The sequence below is a fragment of the Phyllostomus hastatus genome, unplaced genomic scaffold (assembly GCF_019186645.2).
Source record: "Phyllostomus hastatus isolate PE091 unplaced genomic scaffold, TTU_PhHast_1.1 phas_contig_62, whole genome shotgun sequence".
NCBI lineage: Eukaryota > Metazoa > Chordata > Mammalia > Chiroptera > Phyllostomidae > Phyllostomus > Phyllostomus hastatus.
In genome coordinates, this window is record NW_025333921.1 from 6,140 (window position 1) to 25,862 (window position 19,723).

General features: G+C 49.7%; 1 long non-coding RNA gene and 3 other non-coding genes across 4 annotated transcripts; 1 reads left to right on the top strand and 3 right to left on the bottom strand.

Moving 5' to 3' along the window:
• Window positions 1–1,704: 1,704 nt before the first annotated feature.
• Window positions 1,705–1,868, bottom strand: LOC123825347. The gene has a single exon (XR_006786888.1). It is a non-coding gene; the product is annotated as a U1 spliceosomal RNA (small nuclear RNA).
• A 13,877-nt stretch (window positions 1,869–15,745) lies between these two features.
• On the top strand, window positions 15,746–15,909 carry LOC123825359. Its single transcript, XR_006786895.1, has one exon. It is a non-coding gene; the product is annotated as a U1 spliceosomal RNA (small nuclear RNA).
• A 2,184-nt stretch (window positions 15,910–18,093) lies between these two features.
• LOC123825307 lies at window positions 18,094–19,681 on the bottom strand. The gene is made up of 3 exons (XR_006786870.1): window positions 19,598–19,681; window positions 18,564–18,671; window positions 18,094–18,171 (listed from the first exon to the last, which is right to left on the bottom strand). It is a non-coding gene; the product is annotated as an uncharacterized LOC123825307 (long non-coding RNA).
• On the bottom strand, window positions 19,285–19,374 carry TRNAY-GUA. The gene is given in 2 exon segments: window positions 19,285–19,320; window positions 19,338–19,374. It is a non-coding gene; the product is annotated as a tRNA-Tyr (tRNA).
• Window positions 19,682–19,723: the final 42 nt, after the last annotated feature.

Below are 19,723 nucleotides of genomic sequence, written 5' to 3' on the forward strand. Positions count from 1 at the left end.
ATGCCCATGCAATGCTTACCAAGTGAGTGGATGTGGGATGGAGAAGCCCAGCTTCTGGGTTCGGTGGGGTTCCTTCATCACAGGGTGCCCTTGTGGCCTCAAGCAGGTTCTCTTGACCTCTTTCTGCTTCGGTTTCTCTATGAAGGACATATTGACCTACCTCACAGGGGTGTTGTGAGGATTAATAAATGTTGGTACAGTGCTTTGGAAATGTGAAGGCGCTCTATAAATGCTAAGAAATCGCAAGTACAGGGCAAAAACCTATACGTGTCCATCAGTTCCTCTGCTTGTGCCAAGGTGACCTTGGGGGGAAGGAGGTAGAGCGGAGGGTGCATCCCTTGGCCCCTTACACTTGAAGAGCACTAATTGGAGTGGGGGTAGACTGGAAGCAGCAGTGTGGGGGCAGGGAGCAGAGGGTTGCTTAATATATGAATGAGTTGACCACTGCATTTGGCAAGGGTCTTCTCACAAGCAAATCCTGTAAATTAGGTAAAGAATATGTCACTCCCTCAAGGACATACTTAGGAAAGATTCTACTTTGCATCTTCAGAACAAACTTTGGTATCCCATAGCTCACTGCTTGTTTGGCCCCAATAAAAATAGCCAGCCTGGGGGAGTCCATAGTTGGGTGGGAACCAGGGGAATGTGCGAGGAGAAACTTTTATTATCGTTATTTATTTACATATTTTTTAAGATTTTTTTTTTTTAAGAGAAAGGGAAAGGGAGGGAGAAAGAGAAACACCCATTGGTTGCCTCTTGCTGGAGGGCCCGCGACCCAAGCATTTGCCCTGACTGGGATCGAACCAGCAACTTGTCTGCTTTGCAGCAGACGACCAAGCAAGTGAGCCATGCTGGCTAGGGCGATGAGGGGCTTGTGTTGAGAGTGGAGGATGGCAGGAGAAGAAACTGCAAAACAAAGTGAGTCAGACCTGTACTGTAGACCAGTGGGGCTCAGAGACTGGCAGCACCTAGTTTGGAAAAGCTTATACAATATTCTTACTTAATGGGTTGGTTGTTTTTCCGTCACTCGAGGATCGAACTGCAACCTGGGTATGTGTGCCCTGACGGGGAATGGAATCTGCGACCTTTCGTTCTATGAGAGTACCATCCAACCAAAGGAGCCACACTGGCCAGGACTATTCTTAATGTTTCGCAGTAAAACCATCCAAGTTGAGCTTAACCTGATCTTTATTTGAAGCGGGGGCACTATGGAGAAAAGAGTAAAACAAAATGGGAGAAGGAACACGGACACGGCTTTAAAAGGATAAGGGGTGTGGGAGAATAAGGAAGCGACTCCAGGCCTGTCAACCAGGGAGTGCAGTCTCACCTGAACCTTACATTAAGCTGCCTGGGGGCAGAAACACCATATACCCCAACCTCCGCCCACACCGACTGAGTTTTCACATTGCTCTCAATCCCAGCCTGGACGACCCACCCCCAACCAGCGGCCCTTTTTTGTTTTGGGCAGACGCCTTACAACTTCGTGCAAGCGGAAGTGTGGAAGAGCTCCTGCACGCTTTTCATTCACCTAGCGGAAAAGGAATCTTCCTCACGTAGAAAACATCCTGAAAAAGTGGAATAGCTGCAGATAGCGAGCAAGCGAAGGAGAGAAAAAACCACTCTGATACCAAAGAACTAAAGAGAGCATGCGCAACCTTGCTCCCATGCAAAGAGCCACAGTCTAACATTGTGACACCAAGAAGCCAGGGGAGAGCGCGAACGCAGTCCCCCACTACCACAAATTATGCAGTCGAGTTTCCCACATTTGGGGAAATCGCAGGGGTCAGCACATCCGGAGTGCAATGGATAAGCCTCGCCCTGGGAAAACCACCTTCGTGATCATGGTATCTCCCCTGCCAGGTAAGTATGAGTTGCTCTGCCCGCCTCCCTGCGAACCCTCACGCTCGCCTCCCTTTACACCCGAGGTAACCTTTCTCACGCCGCCTCCGCACCCTCGCCGCCTGAGCGTCCCCCCACCCCCAAACCTGCCCACCGTGAGAACCACCTCGGCTGCATTTGCGTCTCGGGATGCGGGACGCGGAGTCGCAGACGGAATATGACCGGCAGCCTCTGCGCACCTGCTCATCTGCATACACGAGACACGCACAGGCGCACACAGGCGCCCCACCCCCTGCATGGTGACCTTCCCGGCGCGGTGTCCTGCATTCTCCCCGGGGCCTGTCGAGGATGGGTGGCTGCAAGGCGAGGAGTGCCGACCCGGCAGGACGTGATCTCGCCGCACCGTGCGCCCAGCGGTCACGGCCCCACCGAGGCAGTGGCTCAGGAGTCCGGCTCTCGCCTTCTTTTAAAAGCGAAAAGGGCGCGCAACCGAGTGTCAATTAAATACTAAAGTCCGAGTTTCGTCACCAATTTAACACGAAACTGTTTTAATCCTCATTCCAGGTCTTTCAGATTACGTAGTAACCTAATCTCGCAGCAGTGAAAGGAAAATTTGAACAGAATGTCCGGTCAAGGCTCCATTCCCGAGGCAGACTTGTGGCAGGCTTGTGGGTCGGAGAGGGGTGTTCCTTGCCTTTGAAAATCGGATGAACAGAAATGTCACACTTTCGTCCGGGGGGGTAGGCTGCCTCTTTCAGGCCTCCCGGGTTTATCCTTTTCTTCCATACAAGAGTCTTTCTTGAGATCGAGTGGAGGTTAGCATGGTGCTTCCTCCCTACATGTGAGCAAAAGGATTGAACTGCGGTGTGTTCCCGAATGGTCAGTGCAATTGGAGCAGAGCAAGGCAAGAGGCAGGCCTAGAGGGCCAGGGAAGGTTCCAGCCTCGCGAAGACCCCAGGATGCTACGTACGGTAGCATCCTTTTTGATGGTCGGGTGTTTCAGGGCGTGTCCTTTCTTCGTGCGTATTTCAGACGGGAGGAGCCGCAGGAGGCTAGCTGCGGGAGGAGGGGCGGAGACCCCCTCCCTCCTCGCTAGACCCTGCGGGAGGAAGTCTTTGCGCTGAGCCTGCGCAAGTCCGGTGGAATGTCTGGCTAAGGGGAAAGCCCTCCTATTTCCTTCCCGACCCTGGTTGGACGTGGGAGCCGAGGAGGCAGCAGCGCGCATGTAACTTGGAGGTCAAGATGGCTGCAGCGGGGAATGCTGTGCGGGAGAAAGACCTGTCAGTCTAGCGTGGGGAAAACACCGGATTGGTTGGGCGGGGCTACCCTCCTCGAGCGCGTGGAAGTTTGGGTTGGGAGTTGTAGAGACCGAGGAAAGGGGCAGAGGAGACGTTTCTTTGACGCACCTCGGGGACTTGGTGGCCTCAGATTGCGGGGGCGGGGGCTCCTGGGGCTCCTGAGACCTTTCTGGCCCTGAAAGCCACGTGGCTGATGGCGGCAGAGGCCATACACGTGGGACTCCAGGAAGGAGCCTGAAGCCGGACTGCAGACGGGAACAAGGCACCTGGATGATTGTGTGGCAGTCGCCTGCGGTTTCCGAGGGGGGCGGTATTTCTAAATGGGAGAAGGAACTCGGGGCGCAGCCTTGGGTTGGTCTGGCAGAGGGTGGCTGGGTTTTCCTCTGGTTGTTCTGGAGGGGATGGGCTTTGAGGCGGGAGCTTGCCATCCCCTCCAGAAACCTCTGCCTCCCGGAATTTGCCTGTGGGTGGTGGCGAGAAGCCAAACCCCACTTTTGTTCGGTAACATTTCCTAAAACCACAGGATTCTCTTACCTAACCCCAATGCAATTATAAACATCAAGAAATTAACACTGATACAATATTATTATTATTATTATTATTATTATTATTTACACTACAGGCATTATTCAACTTTCTATTTTCAATTTTTACAATTGGTTTTGTAGAGGGAAAGGAAAGGGTGAGGTGGGAGAGAGAGAGATGGATTTTGTTTTTCACTTATTTATGCATTCATTGGATGATTCCCGTATGTGCCCTGGCGGCGGGGTATCAAACCCACAACCTTGACGCATCTGATCTACCCAGCTAGGGGGACATTCTTCAATTTTTATCGGCTGTCCCTATGATGCCCTTTACAGCAAAGAAAAATCCCTCAAAACCACACAGTGTATTCAGTCATCATGTCTCTCTCTCTCTGTCTCTCTCTTTAAAATTTTGCTCCACAAATTGAGGGACTTCCGGCAAGATGGAGGAATAGGTGAACGCACCGTACCTCCTCGCACAACCAAGAATAGAACAACAATAATTTACAAATATAATATCACTCAGAACTGTCAGAGGATTTATCTGAATGGAAGTCGGACAGCCAAGAAGTTGAAGTAGACCCGTACATCCAGACTGGTAGGGGACGACGAGCCGGGAGGGCGCAGGGCTGGCGCGGGTCGGCGGCGCGCGGAGGTCGGGAGAAATTTGGCGCAAAATTGGCGCGACAGCCATCGGGGGCGCAAGAACGCAGCGGTGATCCCTGAGTGTGCAAGCTGCGGCTGGGGGAACCAGTGAGGCAGCGATTGTGGACCAGGGCAGAGCTCGCAGCCCAGGATCCCAGGGAAATGTCTGAGCCCAGGAGAACCGAACTGCCGCCATTGTTCGCCCCCGCCCCCGCCCCGCCCCCACATATAACATCACAATCTAGTGACTGGGGTGCCCAGCCCCGGTGAACAACTAAGGCTCCGCCCCCCCACCGTAAAAAGAGCAACCAGACCGGAAAATAAATAAATAAATAAGTAAATAAATAAGTAGGAGAGACAGGGAAAGACAAGACATGTTTCCAGCAGAACAGATCAGTCCCCCAGGACATCCTTTTGAGCGACCAAGAAATAGCCAGTCTATCAGATGCACAGTTCAAAACACTGATGATCAGAAAGCTCACGGAATTGGTTGACTTTGGGCGCAATTTAGATGAAAGGATGCAGGTTACCATAAAAGAGATGCAGGAAGATACACGGAGGAGAGCCAATGGTGAAAGGAAGGAATCTGAGTCTCAAAACAATACAGTGGACCAGAAGGAAGATAGAATCAACCAAGCAGGAAAGCGTGATGAAATAAGAATTCAAAATATCGAGGAAAAGCTTAAGAGCATCCAGGACACCTTTAAACGTTCCAACATTCGAATTATAGGGGTACCAGAAGGGGAGGAGCAACAAGTGGAAAAGTTATTTGAACAAATAATAAAGGAGAACTTAACCCAATCTGGCAAAGGGAACAGTCTTCCAAGAAATCCAAGAAGCTCAGAGAGCCCCAAAGAAGCTGGGCCCAAGAAGAAACACACCAAGGCACATCATAATTACATTAGCCCAGGTAAAAACGAAGGAGAGAATCCTAGAAGCAGCAAGAGATAAGGGGACAGTCACCTACAAAGGAGTTCCCATCAGACTGTCAGCTGATTTCTCCAAAGAGACCTTCCAGGCAAGAAGGGGCTGGAAAGAAATATTCCAAGTCATGAAAGACAAGGACCTACATCCCAGATTGCTCTATCCAGCAAAGCTCTCATTTAGAATGGAAGGGAAGATAAAGTGCTTTTCAGATAAGGTCAAGTGAAAGGAGTTCATCATCACCAAGCCCTTATTTTATGAAATGCTAAAGGGACTTAGCTAAGAAAAGAAGATAAAGAAAAAGACATGTATAGTAAAAGGACAGCAAACTCACAATTATTAACAACCACACCTAAAGCAAAACCAAAAGAAACTAAGTAAACAACTAGAACAGGAACAGAGCCACAGAAATGGAGGGCACATGGAGGGCTAGCAGCAGGGGGGGGTGGGAGGAGGAGAGGGGGGAAAAGGTATAGAGAATAAGTAGCATAGAACGTAGGTTGAAAATAGATAGGGGGAGGGCAAGAATAGTACGGGAAATGTAGAAGCTAAAGAACTCACAAGTATGACACATGGACATGAACTAAGGGGGGGGAAAGTGGGTGGGAGAGGGAGTACAGGGTGGAGGGGAGTGAAGGGGGAAATGGGACAACTGTAATAGCATAATCAATAAAATATATTTAAAAAAAAGAAAAAAAAATTAGCAAAACCAAAAAAAAATTTTGTTCCACAAATTCACAGTTTGAATTGTTTTTTTTTAAGTAGAGGGGAAGGGAAGGAGAAAGAGGGAGAGAAACATCAATGTGTGGTTACCTCTTATGCTCCCCCCACAACTGGGGGAACCTGGCGGGCCACCCAGGCATGGGCCCTGACTGGGGATCGAACCCCGGGGGCCCTTTGGTTTGGAGGCCCGCACTCAATCCACTGAGCTACACCAGCCACCGTTTGTCGTACCTCTCTAACCTACTTTAACCCAAATTAGTTTCTGCAATGGGAAAAGACACCAGCGTTCGGGCTGCCTGTCACTACCAAATCCAATAAGCAATGACAGCGATTGAATCTTTTATGGGCGCTTTATTCAGATGGCCGGCAGTCCGGGAAGATGGGGGGTTCATACCCTAACAAACCATCTTCCCCTTTCTTTCCTGGCCAGATCTTTTATAAGGGGGGTTGGGGGGAGGGAAAAAACGAGGGTCGGTGAGAGCTTTGAAATTGAGCAGCTGCAGCATTTCTGTCCTGGGCAACTAGCCGCGCGCCCCCCCCTCCGGTCCCGTCGCCTGCTTCTTCCCTGCACGGATGTCTCCAGGCGGAAATCTCTAGCCAGAGCCCCAGGAGGTCGACTGCTTTTTCTCAGGTGCCAGGATGGGCCTTATCTGTAGTTTCTGAAACAAAAGTTTAACATGCACATTACTTGCTAGATTTATGGCTATTTACCTTAAGCTAAAAATTTCCCAAGTCTTAAGCCCCTATCATTCCCGACCGTTAGTATTAAGCTATCTCATTTCTATGAGATCAGTTTCCTATGGAAGTATTCACTTTGTTGCCGTGCCTGTTGCTGGGCGCTGGATTGTTCAGCGGGGGTTTTAGGAACACACTTAACTGCGGACTTACATAAGGGGGCAGGCATACTGTATATATGATACTGAAGAAAATGACAAGGATAAAAACAATAAAAGCTTCTCGAAGACCAGATATGCTGGGCAGCCAGGAGGTTAGTTTAGACCAATCAATGCCAAAGAATCCTTCTCCCTGTCTTACATTAGACATCACATTATTTACTTGCTTTACTTTTTTGTTCTATGAGCTGTGAACTATCAGTTAAAACAGCAGAGCCCTTTTAAATTTTTCACATCCATGATTATGCTTATAATAAGGCAGTCTATAGCTGCACAATCATCTAGTACTGCTTTTCTGACTTGTCTTAGTTCTTGACTAATGGCACTGATGGCTTGCAAAGTGGCATTCAAAGCTTTTGCCACAGCGCAGGCTAATCTGCTCATTTCTACATTAAATAAGTTACCATGGTGGACATTACAAATATAGTTAAAGACACGTATTCAGCAGGGCTAAAGAAGTGTAAGTCACTGATGCAATCAGGTGTACGGGAGACATCCCGTCAAACCCGGGTTAAGTGGGGCTTCTGAGGCATAAACACCGTCAGTCTTCCCAGAGAGCACGGTCCCCCAGAGCTGTCTGCTGGAACATAATGATAGGGGTTTAAGACTTGGGAAAATTTAGCTTAAGGTAAATAGTCATAAATCTAGCAAGTAATGTGTATGTTAAGTTTTTGTTTCAGTAACTACAGATAAGGCCCATCCTGGCACCTGAGATTCAGCAGTTGACCTCCTGGGGCACTGGCTGGAGATGACCTCCGTCTGGAGACTCTGTACCAGGAAGAAGCAAGCGACTACCCTTCCCCCTTGGAGGCAACTTGTTGAATTTCAAAGGCTTTCGCTGACACCTTGTTTGCCCTCCCCCAACCCCCTTATAAAAGATCTGGCTGGGAAAGAAAGAGCAAGATGGTTTGTTAAGGGTATGAACCCGCCATCTTCTCAGATCGCTGGCCATCTGAATAAAGCGCCTATCAAAAATTCAATCACTGTCGTTGCTTATTGGATTTGGTAGTGACAGGCAGCCCGAACGCCCGGTATCTTTTCCGGTTACAATAAGAATAGACTGTCATTCCACAAATCAGGAACCATCCTGTTGGCAGCTTAACATGGGCACAAGCATAAGATACATCAGTGGTGGTGGTGCAATTCATTTTTACACCTGCTGAGAGCACAAGACAGTTTTTAGTGCAGTTGACAAAAATTACACATTCTCTAGCCGGGGCTACATTAGCGACTTTCAATGAAAACATTTCCCTGTCTTTTATATTTACTACCGGTCCCCAATTATAAATGTCAGAGTAGGTCATTTTCTTTTCAATATGCTTAAACACAGTATAGTTTCTAAGGCTTTCCAAAGGGGCACCGATGCCTATAAGACATGAAGTGAAAGTTTGTTCTACATAAGTTCCTCCTGCAAGACAAAAGTCAGAAATATTCAGGACATTTTTTGCCAAATATACCCAGATGTTTTCATCCCGTTTGAATGGAATAAGTTGTCCATAACAAGGGGTTAAACAGGAGGCAATGAAGAGAACATAAGTCACTGTTTCCGAAAGATGACTTTCAGGTCTTCCTGAGGCTCGGCGATCCATTGTTCCTCTGGTGCTTTCTTTATCCTGGTGTGATGAGTCCAGGGTTTTATTCCTGCCAGCTTCACTGCAGTCCGGGTGGTGAGGAGTATATCCCAAGGTCCAGTCCACTTTTCTTCTAGTTGATTTTCTGGGGATCCTGTCCTCTAGGCCTTGAGCGGCACCTTATCTCCTGATTTGAACGAATGCAGTGGACCTATGGGAGAGAAGTCCCAAAGACAGGCAAAGTCATTAGTTACAGCTAGGGTTTGACTTAAATGTTGCACATATTTTTTTACTTTCATTTCTTGACCTATATACATATCTCCTACCCCTATTGTAGGCTGAAATGGCCGCCCATACACAATTTCATAGGGACTCAACTGAATCCCACTTCGAGGAGCCACCCTTATCCTGAGCAGGGCAATAGGTAAAGCTTGATCCCAATGAAGATGAGCTTCTTGACACAGTTTGGCTATATTTCTCTTCAAGGTGTGGTTCATTTTCTCTACTTTTCCAGAAGCCTGGGGTCTCCACTTAATTCCTAAGATTTTACCAACCTTCTGTGTGATTTCTGAAACAAAAGCAGGTCTGTTATTGCTCTGAATGCTGTCAGGGAGACCAAAGGGAGGGATTATTTCCTTCAATAATGCTTTTACTACTTCTGAAGATTTCTCTGTTCCAGTGGGATAGGCTTCTACCCATCCTGAAAAGGTGTCCACAAAGGTTAACAAATATTTCCACCCTCGGAGCCTTGGCATCTGGGTAAAGTCTATTTGCCAGTCCTCAAATGGGCACTGTCCTCGATATTGCTTTCCTTCTTTCTTTTGGTGGGGTTCTGTTTGGGGGCTGTTCTTCTGGCATACAACACATCTAGCAATTACCTTCCTTATTTCTTTAGAAATTCCGGGACCTGTGAGCCACAGTTGACATAGGTGGTCGATGAGTCTTTTCCACAGTGTGTGGCCTAGTGCAAATGCTTTATGACTGGCTCTACTAAATGTTCAGGAAAACAGTATAGCTCCTTTCTTATTCTTTTCTATTGGCTATCAGGACCTTCTTCATTAAAACTCCATTCCTTAACTTTTTCTAAGTCTGCAGTCAAATATTCAGGGTCAAATTTTGACAAGTCCAGAACAAGTACTAATGGCATCATAAATATTCCTTCAGCAGCCTCTTTTTGTTGCCCGTTCAGCCAGATTGCTTTCTCTAGCCACTTCAGTTCCCTCTCCTTGATGCCCCGGGCGGTGCATGACTGCCACCTGTAAAGGTGCCTGGACAGCCTCTAATAACTTTAGAGTTTCGGCTGCATGCTTAATTTCCTTTTTATTGGAGGTTAACAGTCCTCTTTCTTTCCAGATCGAACCATGTGCATGCAAAATCAAAAAGGCATACCCTGAGTCGGTGTACACATTTACTCTTTCTCCTGTGATAATTCCAGTGCCCTCGTCAATGCGATCAGCTCAGCCTTCTGGGCAGAGGTTCCTGGTGGCAGGGCCTTGGCCTCCACTACTCCTTGAAGAGTCACAACTGCATATTCAGCCTCTCTGCTTCCTTTGTCCATATAACTGCTTCCACCTGTACAGAGAGTCCAGTCTGCTTCTTCTAAAGGATGGTCCTGTAAATCAATTCTGCTAGAATACACTTCGTCAGCTATTTCAGCGCAGTCATGTATTAGTGCAGCCGAGTCAGGGTCTGGGAGAAGAAAGGCAGGTATTACTTTACTTATAGTTTTGAGGGAGACGTTGGGATTGTCGAGAAGAAAGGGCTTGGTACCTGCCCATTCTTTCAGCAGCGAGCTGCATATTTCCCTTTTGCTCCAGCAGGCTCAACACTTGCTGCGACACATAACTGGCATGGGCTGCCCCAAGGCAAACTTTTTCAGCTTCCTCCAAGAGCTCGCAGATGGCTGCCATTCTCAAGCAGGCTGGCCACCCCTGGACAGTGTGATTTAATTTCCTCGGCAATTATGCGATGGACTGCAAATGTCACTAAGCATTTGGATGAGGAATTCTAGGGCAACGCCCTGTTTCTCACACACATATCATTGAAAGGGCTTCAGTAGGTTTGAAAGCCCCAAAGACTGGTTGCTGAAGCCAGGTGCACTTTCAGGGACTCAAAAGCCTGAGTGCGCTCCTTTGTCCACTGTAAATGGGCTATATTCCGGTCCCTTCAGAGCCTCACACAGTGGATTAGCAGTGGGCCCAAAGCTTGGAATTCAAATGCAGCAGTCTCTTGCCATCCCCAGGAATCTCCTTAACTGTTTCCTGGTGTTGGGAGGGGTCCTCTGTGGACTTTCACTGCACGGCCTGCACCATACTCAGACTTTTCTGCTCAGGGATGTCTTTCCCCATTCCCTCAAGGAGGCGTCTCTTATAATGCTCTAAGAGAGGAAGGACATCCCCTTTAGGGTCCCAGTTGGGCTCAGTTACAGGTATTGCCCTGGAAAGGCCCAGAGCCCCATCTGGGTTTACTTGGTGTAACCTCCGAGCCTCTTCATTTGCCTTATCCAACACCAGCCTCTGCTCATCCCCCTTACTGAAGCAAAGAATTCAATAAGGCTCCTATGTCTGCCCAGTTGAGATGATAAGTGGCAAAAACTGATGCAACCAAATCAGTCATTGTAGCAGGGTTATGTCCATAAGAAGGGGTTGAGCTCTTCCAGTTTAACAGATCCAATGTAGAAAACAGAGTATGTGCCCAAATAACATCTAGCAGACTGGCCGTCTGGTCTTACTCCCACTGAAAGACTCCAAAAAAAGGATATTGCCCTGCCCCGGTAGGGGCTTTTCCTCCACTAAATCTGGTTCCTTGACCAACTCAAGACAGCGACACCAGTTCAGGCGCACTTTTCCCATTTCACTCATAGGAGTGGGTTCCCTGGGGCTGCAGGAACTCTGACCAGCCTGCAGCGGTCATAATATCTAGATCTTCCTGGCCCCTCTCCTCTGACCTTTTATCTTTCACGTGTATATTCTCTTTTCTCTGAGCCATTAACTGATTTTGCTCTTTTTCCTTTTTTTTTTTTTAACTCTGCATGCACTTTTATCATGTAAACCCAAAAACTTCTAGATAAGGCAATTTGTCCCACTTCCCTGACTTTTGACAAAACAACTCTAGTTACAGTATAATACGGTACTTTAAAGACTCATACAGTGACCAGCGCTCTCCTGAGTCTAAGTTATACAGGACACAAACAAAACAGTACTACAACAAAACAACATACGCTTTCGATATACGCTCATACGTCGATCAATTTACCAGAACCCACCCCAGCGGGCTGTTTTTTGGACCGGAGAGTCCCCCCCCCCATATTACCAGACAGATGCCCTTTCGACCAGACGGAGCTCCAAACAGATGCCCTTTCGGGGCCAGAAAAGATGTCCTTTCGGACCAGACGGAGCTCCAAACAGACGGTACCCAAACAGAACAGATGACCTAAATTGTGACCTGGGATTTCAACCTGAACCAGAAAGTGCAACGATTCAATCTAGTGTGATGCGCGACGAGAGGTGCTGGGAGCAAGGGGGTGAGAATCCCCAAGTAAAATCACTTGGCAGCTGCTTGGGATTCTCTGACCCCAAACCCCCAGGGCCCCTCAGTCCAGGCAGCCAATGGGACTCCCCGCCAAACACCCAGACTTACCGGAGAGTCCCAAAGTCTGTACCGGCATGGAGTCGCCAAAATATGTAACTGGAAAAGACACCGGCGTTCGGGCTGCCTGTCACTACCAAATCCAATAAGCAATGACAGCGATTGAATCTTTTATGGGCGCTTTATTCAGATGGCCGGCAGTCCGGGAAGATGGGGGGTTCATACCCTAACAAACCATCTTCCCCTTTCTTTCCTGGCCAGATCTTTTATAAGGGGGTTGGGGGAGGAAAAAACGAGGGTCGGTGAGAGCTTTGAAATTGAGCAGCTGCAGCATTTCTGTCCTGGGCAATTAGCCACCCCCCCCCCGAGGGGGAGGGGGAGTCACCTGCTTCTTCCCTGCACAGATGTCTCCAGGCGGAAATCTCTAGCCAGAGCCCCAGGAGGTCGGCTGCTTTTTCTCAGGCGCCAGGATGGGCCTTATCTGTAGTTTCTGAAACAAAAGCTTAACATGCACATTACTTGCTAGATTTATGGCTATTTACCTTAAGCTAAAAATTTCCAAGTCTTAAGCCCCTATCATTTCCAGGTTGTTGTTTGCAGGCCAGTTATTTTGTAGAATATCCTTCAACTTGGGAGTTGTCCTGTGTTTCTCCATAATCACATCCAGGTGTGCATATTTGAAACGAAGACCACCTGCATGATTTTGTGACTGTTGGGGATTGACTTGTGTCCCTCCCAAAAAAATATCTTGAATTTCTAACCCCTGGTGCCTACAAATGTGACCTTACTCGGAAATAGGATCTTTGCAGATACAATCAAGTTTAAGGTGAGGCTGCCAGAGCGGGCCCTGATCCAATGTGACTGTCATCCTTATAAGAAGAATAAGCCATGTAAAAGAAAGAGACTCTCGGGGAGAACGCCACGTGATGACAGAAGCAGAGCTTGGAGTGATGTGACCACAAACCAGGGACCGGCTGTCACCATTAGAAACTCCGAAGAGGCAAGGAAAGATTCTACCCCCAGAGCCTTAGCGGGAGCTTGGTCCTGCCCAACACCCTTGACTGTGGATTTCTAGCTTCCGGAACTGTGAGAGAATAAAATACCTGTTGTTTTCAGCTACCCAGTTTGTGGTAGAGGCATACCTTAGACATATCTCGGGTTCCATTGCAGTAAGAAAGCAAGTATCACAAAAAGCGAGTCATAATCCTCGTGCTGGTGGATGGTCTTGCCGTCTATTGTTAAAACACACAACACCCGTGAAGCACAATAAATTGAGGTGCAAAATACGAGGTATGCCTGTACTTGGGCAGCCCTAAAAAATTAATAGAGTGCTCTTCTCTGGGCATCGCATTTTGGCGCTATGCATTAAGTCCGTCTGTTCAATTATTGGTGGTGGTAACACTGATTACTTGGTTAAGGTGCCGTATCAGTTATCCATTGCTGTGTAACAGACGGCCGTAAAACTTACGTTACTTAAAATAATGACCATTCGCGCTGACGGGTGTAGCTCGGTGTGTTGGCCGTCGTCCTGCAAACCACAAGGTCACCGGTTCAGTTCCCAGTCAGGGCACGTGCCTGAGTTGCGGGTGGGTCCGAGGTGAGCGGGGGGGCCGGGGGGGGCGTGTAAGAGGCAGCCCATCGATGTTTCTCTCCCACCCTTCCCCTCTCTAAAAGTAAATAAATGAAATCTTTAAAAGAACGACCATTCTATTTGCTCACAATTCTTTGGATCAGCAGTTTTGGCTGGGCTCAGCTGGGCAGTTCTTCGGGTCTCCAGTGGGATCACTCACACTGCTGTCAGTTGGCTTGCAGTCAGTTGGGGCCTGGTCAGTCTGAGGGACCTCAGCTGACATGGTTCATCTCCATCAACAGGCTAACCCAGGCTTGCTCCAACGGGCTCCAGCAGGCCAACCTAGACTTCTTCTCAGGGTGGTCGCAGGACAGCAAGTGAGAGCAAGTCCCAATAACAAAATGCTTTTCAACCTTCTGCTTGCATCACGTTTCCTAATAATAATGTTCCATTAGCCAAAGCGAGTCCAGAGTCAGTCTGGGAGGGTGCTGCAGCAGCACACGAGGTGGGTGCACTGGAGCCAGCCCTGCAACCTCCTGCCGCTGGAGGTGTTTACCAGGTGTGCCCTGTGTAATTATTCAGCAATTTGTGTGCAGATAATGTGTAAGTATTCAGCTACTTATCAAACTTGTGCACAATAGTTTTTAACCAAATCCTGATTTTCTAATCCCATCATTCATTGTACATTTATTAGTTGGCGGTCTATGGTAAGGAAGAACTTTCCCTCCTTCCCTTAGGTACAATTAATATGAACTCGTGGTTGTTATTCAGTTGTTTATAATCCATAACTGTTTTTATTTCTTTTGATATTCAAATGCTGTCAGATTGAGCCCACGAAAGCCCCTTGAAGTTTAGCTGCCTTTTGAGATGTTCGTACAATTTTTGGAGCATTTCCTTATTCTCTGGCACAAGATGTTCCAGGCTCACACAGGGAAGGTGACTTCTTGAAAATTGTCTATTTCTCCAAAGAGCCTGGGTCTTTTTATTGGGGAATGGCGTTTGGAAAGGAAGAACAGGGCACTGGGTATGCTTATTGTTACTGGGTGTCTTCACTTCTAGGCCCCTTCAGGGGCTAGAGCTAGGAAATACATGTACTTCTTACACATACCTATACCTATTAAAAATAATGAGCAGGGCCCTACCGATATCTCCAATTCCAGTTTGCAACTTAACACCTCGTGGTTCCTCCTTGCCCTCCCATTCCATTCTTGAGTCCCAACATCCGTTTACCCGTTCAGTCAATCCTGCAATACGCACAGCATTGTCAGAATTGTTACAGTCATGTAGCTATGAAAAACGACCCCACTATGGGACAGTTCAGTATTTGTTGGCAGTTCTTGTCCTTAGACTTGAAGATGCTTGCTTACAGTCAACGTACTTGCTTTTAGTCATTTTGGTTGTTTTGTTTGGGGGTTTTTGTTTTTTCTATTTTTCACATTTTTTTTCCTAGACAAAGGGTAGCATACTGCATATACTAGTGCATTTACTTTTTTCCCCTTAACAACAGTCAATGAGTCATACCTAGAGAAACCTAGAGGTCAAGCAAACCTGCCCTAACCTCTTCCAGACCACAAAGGCAGCCCAAGAAAAAGTAAACATCCATGCCTGGTGTGGGGACTAGAAAGGTCGCGGGTTCATTCCGGGTTGCAGGCCAGGTCCCCAGTTAGGGGCGTGTGAGAGGCAACCGGTGGGTGTTTGTTTCTCTCCCTCTCTAAATATAGACAAAAATAAAATCATAGAAAGAAGACAAACCATAAGCCCCAAACTTTGACTTTCCCACTGCGAAAAATTTTAGAAAAAAGACGGTAAGAAAGATGGCACTCCTCAACCTAACTATAAATTGCAAACTAACCTTTGCTTTAACTAGAAGAGCCACAGCCGCTCTCCCCGTGAGTCGGGCTCCGGGTGGAAGACAGGACCACGGGGCGTCACGACGAGGGCGTGGCGTATGCAGATGAACAGGGGCGCAGAGCCTGCCGGTCGTACTCCGCCGGCGCCTCTGCGACCCGCGTCCCCACACGCAAACGCAGCCGAGGTGGTTCTCACGGTGGGCAGGTTTGGGGTGGGGGACGCTCAGGCGGCGAGGGTGCGGAGGCGGCGTGAGAAAGGTTACCTCGGGTGTAAAGGGAGGCAAGCGTGAGGGTTCGCAGGGAGGCGGGCAGAGCAACTCATACTTACCTGGCAGGGGAGATACCATGATCACGAAGGTGGTTTTCCCAGGGCGAGGCTTATCCATTGCACTCCGGATGTGCTGACCCCTGCGATTTCCCCAAATGTGGGAAACTCGACTGCATAATTTGTGGTAGTGGGGGACTGCGTTCGCGCTCTCCCCTGGCTTTCGGAAGTTCAATGTCAGAGTTGTTGTGGTGGTTTTTGTGCTCTAGCGGTGCTTTTTTCTCTTTTCTTTCCTTGCTCGCGTCGCGCCCTCTGCCTAGGTCTTTTTCTTTCTTTTCTCCCCGCGGGGGGCGGGGGGCGGGGGGCGGGGACCTGTGCTTCCCGCCTGTTCTTCCGATACACTTCCCTTTGTGCCAGCGGTCTGTTGAGTGTTTTGCCCGTTGGGCTCAACGGAGGAGTTGGGGACAGACGGAAGCTAGGGGTTAAGTGTGACTTCCTTAACGTTTCGTGGCTCCCGGTGCTGATTGTTGGTCACTGTTCCCACTGGGCACCTTGAGAAAGACCACCAAGTGCCTAGGACTGAATAGCCAGGTGTATGTAAGGTTTAAAAGTCCTTGTGGCTCTCACCGGTTAAGTCACGGAGTGGTAAGGGGAGAGAACATGGTAAGGATTAGGTTTTTACAAAGAATGTCACGTACAGTCACACGATCACGAAAGAGAAAAGGGGAATCGCTGCTATACGCAATGAAGTTTGAGAAACGCTGATTTTGACATAACACATCCATTTCAGTTTTCTAATTTTACCCACGGGAGTGTGAATTCCCCGCGACCGGGGATTCTTGGCTGTTCTGTTGATCGCTCCCTAGTGCAGGGCTATAACGGGCTTTTAATATGCTTAGTGAGTCAATTTCTTGATCTCAGGCTTCAAAAAAGAAGAAGAAAGTGTTTCCGGCAGGTTCCCAGGTTCTCCCCCTGGGGACGGTGAAGGCTGGCGTCATAGCCAAAGTGGAGTGCTTGGCAAAGCCGCACTTGACTTGCTTGCATCTGGCAAGGCGGATCAAGCCAGCAGCTGACACAGCCAGAACCTGCGAGGGTTGAGAATGAAATACATAGTCGCAAGCTTCAGCTGTATGCGCTGGAACTTTTGCAGAAAACACATATATCCATTAGATAGCCTGGGGACGAAACAATCTGTTCCTGCAGCGTGTCCCTAAATTTGCAAAACGTCCTTGAGCTCTGTCTAATCAACCCCTATAAAATAAACTCGGAGACCATGTTCAGGGCTCATTGTCTCCCCATCAGAGGACGATCTCCCACCTGGTCCCCGCTTTGCCTTAAAGTGTCTGTGTTGTGTCCTTTCTAATCTCCCGTGGCCCCCACTCAGGTACCCCCCCCCCCACTCCGCCCCACTCCGCGCTGGTCGAGGCACTCCTTCTTGAGTCCAGATCAGATTAGCAACACTGGTCCTTCCTGTAGAGAAATTACGGAATTGGGAACGCTCCCTTGATCAGCTTCATCAGTGATGTCTCTCAACACCATTTGCTTGAACCCCTAAGTAAAAGCTATACAGTCCCTGATCTCAGGGAGAGGATCCTCTGGTCCACAGAATTAGCCTCCAACCTAGCCTCCCCTCCACCTCTTCACTGTAGGAGAATGTGATCATTGTACAGACGTCAGAGCAAGGGAAAGGACCTCGTTTTTCTTACATACCTTCTGTTCATCCATTGCTTCGCCCTGGGTCAAGCGGTAGTGCAGTCAAAACTTCCCTTTCACCCTCTTAGGGTCTCCAATGGAGCCTGGGAATTAAAAAGGACCTGAAACACATTAATGGGAGAAAAACATACAGATTTTTACACGTACGTGGGAGCCCCCATGGGAAAATGACAACCCAAAGAAGTGAGGCTAGGCAGGACTCCAAAGAGTCCTGGTTTCTTTTATTGGAGAACAGTATTTAGAGACCAAGATCTAGTCCTTAGTGTTTATTGACATTGGTGTGTCATTGCTTTTAGGCCCCGTACCTATTTTATTCAGTGGATTATAATCCATTATCATTAACTCGATTTGGCCAGCGGGAACCCTTTTCAACTGGCTCTTGTGTTCTGGGCATGACCCCATCAGTCACTGTACATTTCTTTATTTTTTAGCATAGCTACATGTTCCAAGCTCAGCCCCTATTTTCCCCTGGCCTCCTCCCCACACCCCCCAGCCTGTCCCCCCTCCTGGGGCTGATGTGCCCCTCAACCCTCCTGCCCACAATGGCCTAAGCTTGCTTTGTGGCCCAGTGAGGCTTATGGAGAAGCGATGGAGAAACGATGTGAGGCTAGCCGGGGAGACCACTCCCAGGGCTTCATGAGGCACTCTGGCCAGTCTGGGGGCTTAGCTCCCCTCCTCTTGCCCACTCACCCGGATTCCTTCGGCAGAGGCTGCTGATTCCTGAAATATAGGTCAAAGTTCTGGGGCTTCCTGAAGAGGTCCTGGAGTCTGAGATGGAGAGGTAGAAAACATCGGTGTCCGGGTTGGACTCTCCCTGCCCCAGCTCCATGTATTTTACAGACCTGGGCCCACCATCCCAAGACCACTCAATCACCCAGCGAAAGTCCGTCCCACTTAGAAGCATCGCAAGCCATACCGAAATGTGTCCCCACCCTCTGACTGGGCGGCAGGCACCTCTGCACCTTTGAGGATGAGGGGCAGTGCCTTGGAGGCTCCCTGATACTCTCAGCTACACCCCAGACAGGAAGAAGAGTCGGCCATACCCAGGCACACATTCACGGGTGCTGGACATCAAACTCAGCCCCCCCCCCCCCCCAACCCGCACCGCCGCCGCCCCCGCCTCCCCAAGAACCCAAGGTAGGTTCCCAAGGATTCCATACCTCCACATTCCTCGGGGGCCACATCCAGTGAAGGCCTAAGGTTCCGTCTTTGGCCCTGTCCGCTGGTCTCCGCAGGTGGTGGCATTGGAGGCCGGGGTCTCTCTCTAGCTGCAGAGCAATAGAATGTTCCCGAGGGTCCCCTATCAGACTGCAATGGTATGGCCTTGCGAACCCGTGGAGACCGCAAGGCTCGGACTCAGCGCGTCTTAACAGTGGGACAGCAGCAGGGAAGGCTGAAACTGCCGGGGGTCGGGGAATCAGCCCTCCAGGAAAGGAAGACGTGTGGGGAAACGCAGCTTCCAGTTTGAGAGGCAGAACCAGAACCGACTATGACTGTGGCCTCAGGGGTCAGGGCAGAGCACACGCTGGGCAGCCGAAGCTTCAGAGAGCCACCCTCCCATTGCGGTTCCACTTCCAGTCCGAGTCCACTTGCACATCCAACCTCCGGAGTTTCCTCCCCTCAGCTGGGAAGAGAGCAAGGACCCCTCACTCCCTTGCCGCCTCTGTATGCACGCTCCCTCACTCACAGCCCCTTACTTCCTGGGTGCCCTCTCTGGTTGGACCTCCAGACCCTTCCCTTCAGGCCCTGCCGATTCAGCCTCGAGGGCCCAGAGCTAAAGTTAGACATCTGGTCAAACCCCTCCCCCCCCCGCCCCCAGGCCTGGGCGCCAGGCGGGGGGGGGGTGTGCCTTTCCTCGTGGAGGAAAAAACGTCAGGCATCTCCTTCGAGCCGGAATCGAACCAGCGACCTAAGGATGTCCACACAGACGTAGCCTACAGTCCTCCGCTCTACCAGCTGAGCTATCGAAGGGCGCACGCTGCTGGGGCCGGGCCGTCACTTTTTCCTGCCATGACGGACGCCAAGACGCTGGAGCGGCGCCCGCAGTCTGACCGGCCTTGGGCTTGGCCCTCTGAAGGGAGCCGAGCACGCGCCGCCCCCGCTCCCTTTCCCGGCGGAGCGGAGCAGATCCTCAGCCGGGGGGGGCCCGCCCCGCAACTACGATGTTTCAGGACGCCTGGCCCCGGACTCTCACCTGTTGCCTCGTTTCCCCTCCCTGTGCGCCTTTCTGCAAGGGGGGTGGGGGGGTGGGGGAGGGGTGACGACAGCGGTCCGATCCGTGGCGGGAAAGCCGGCAGGAACGCGGGGGGGGCGGGCGGAG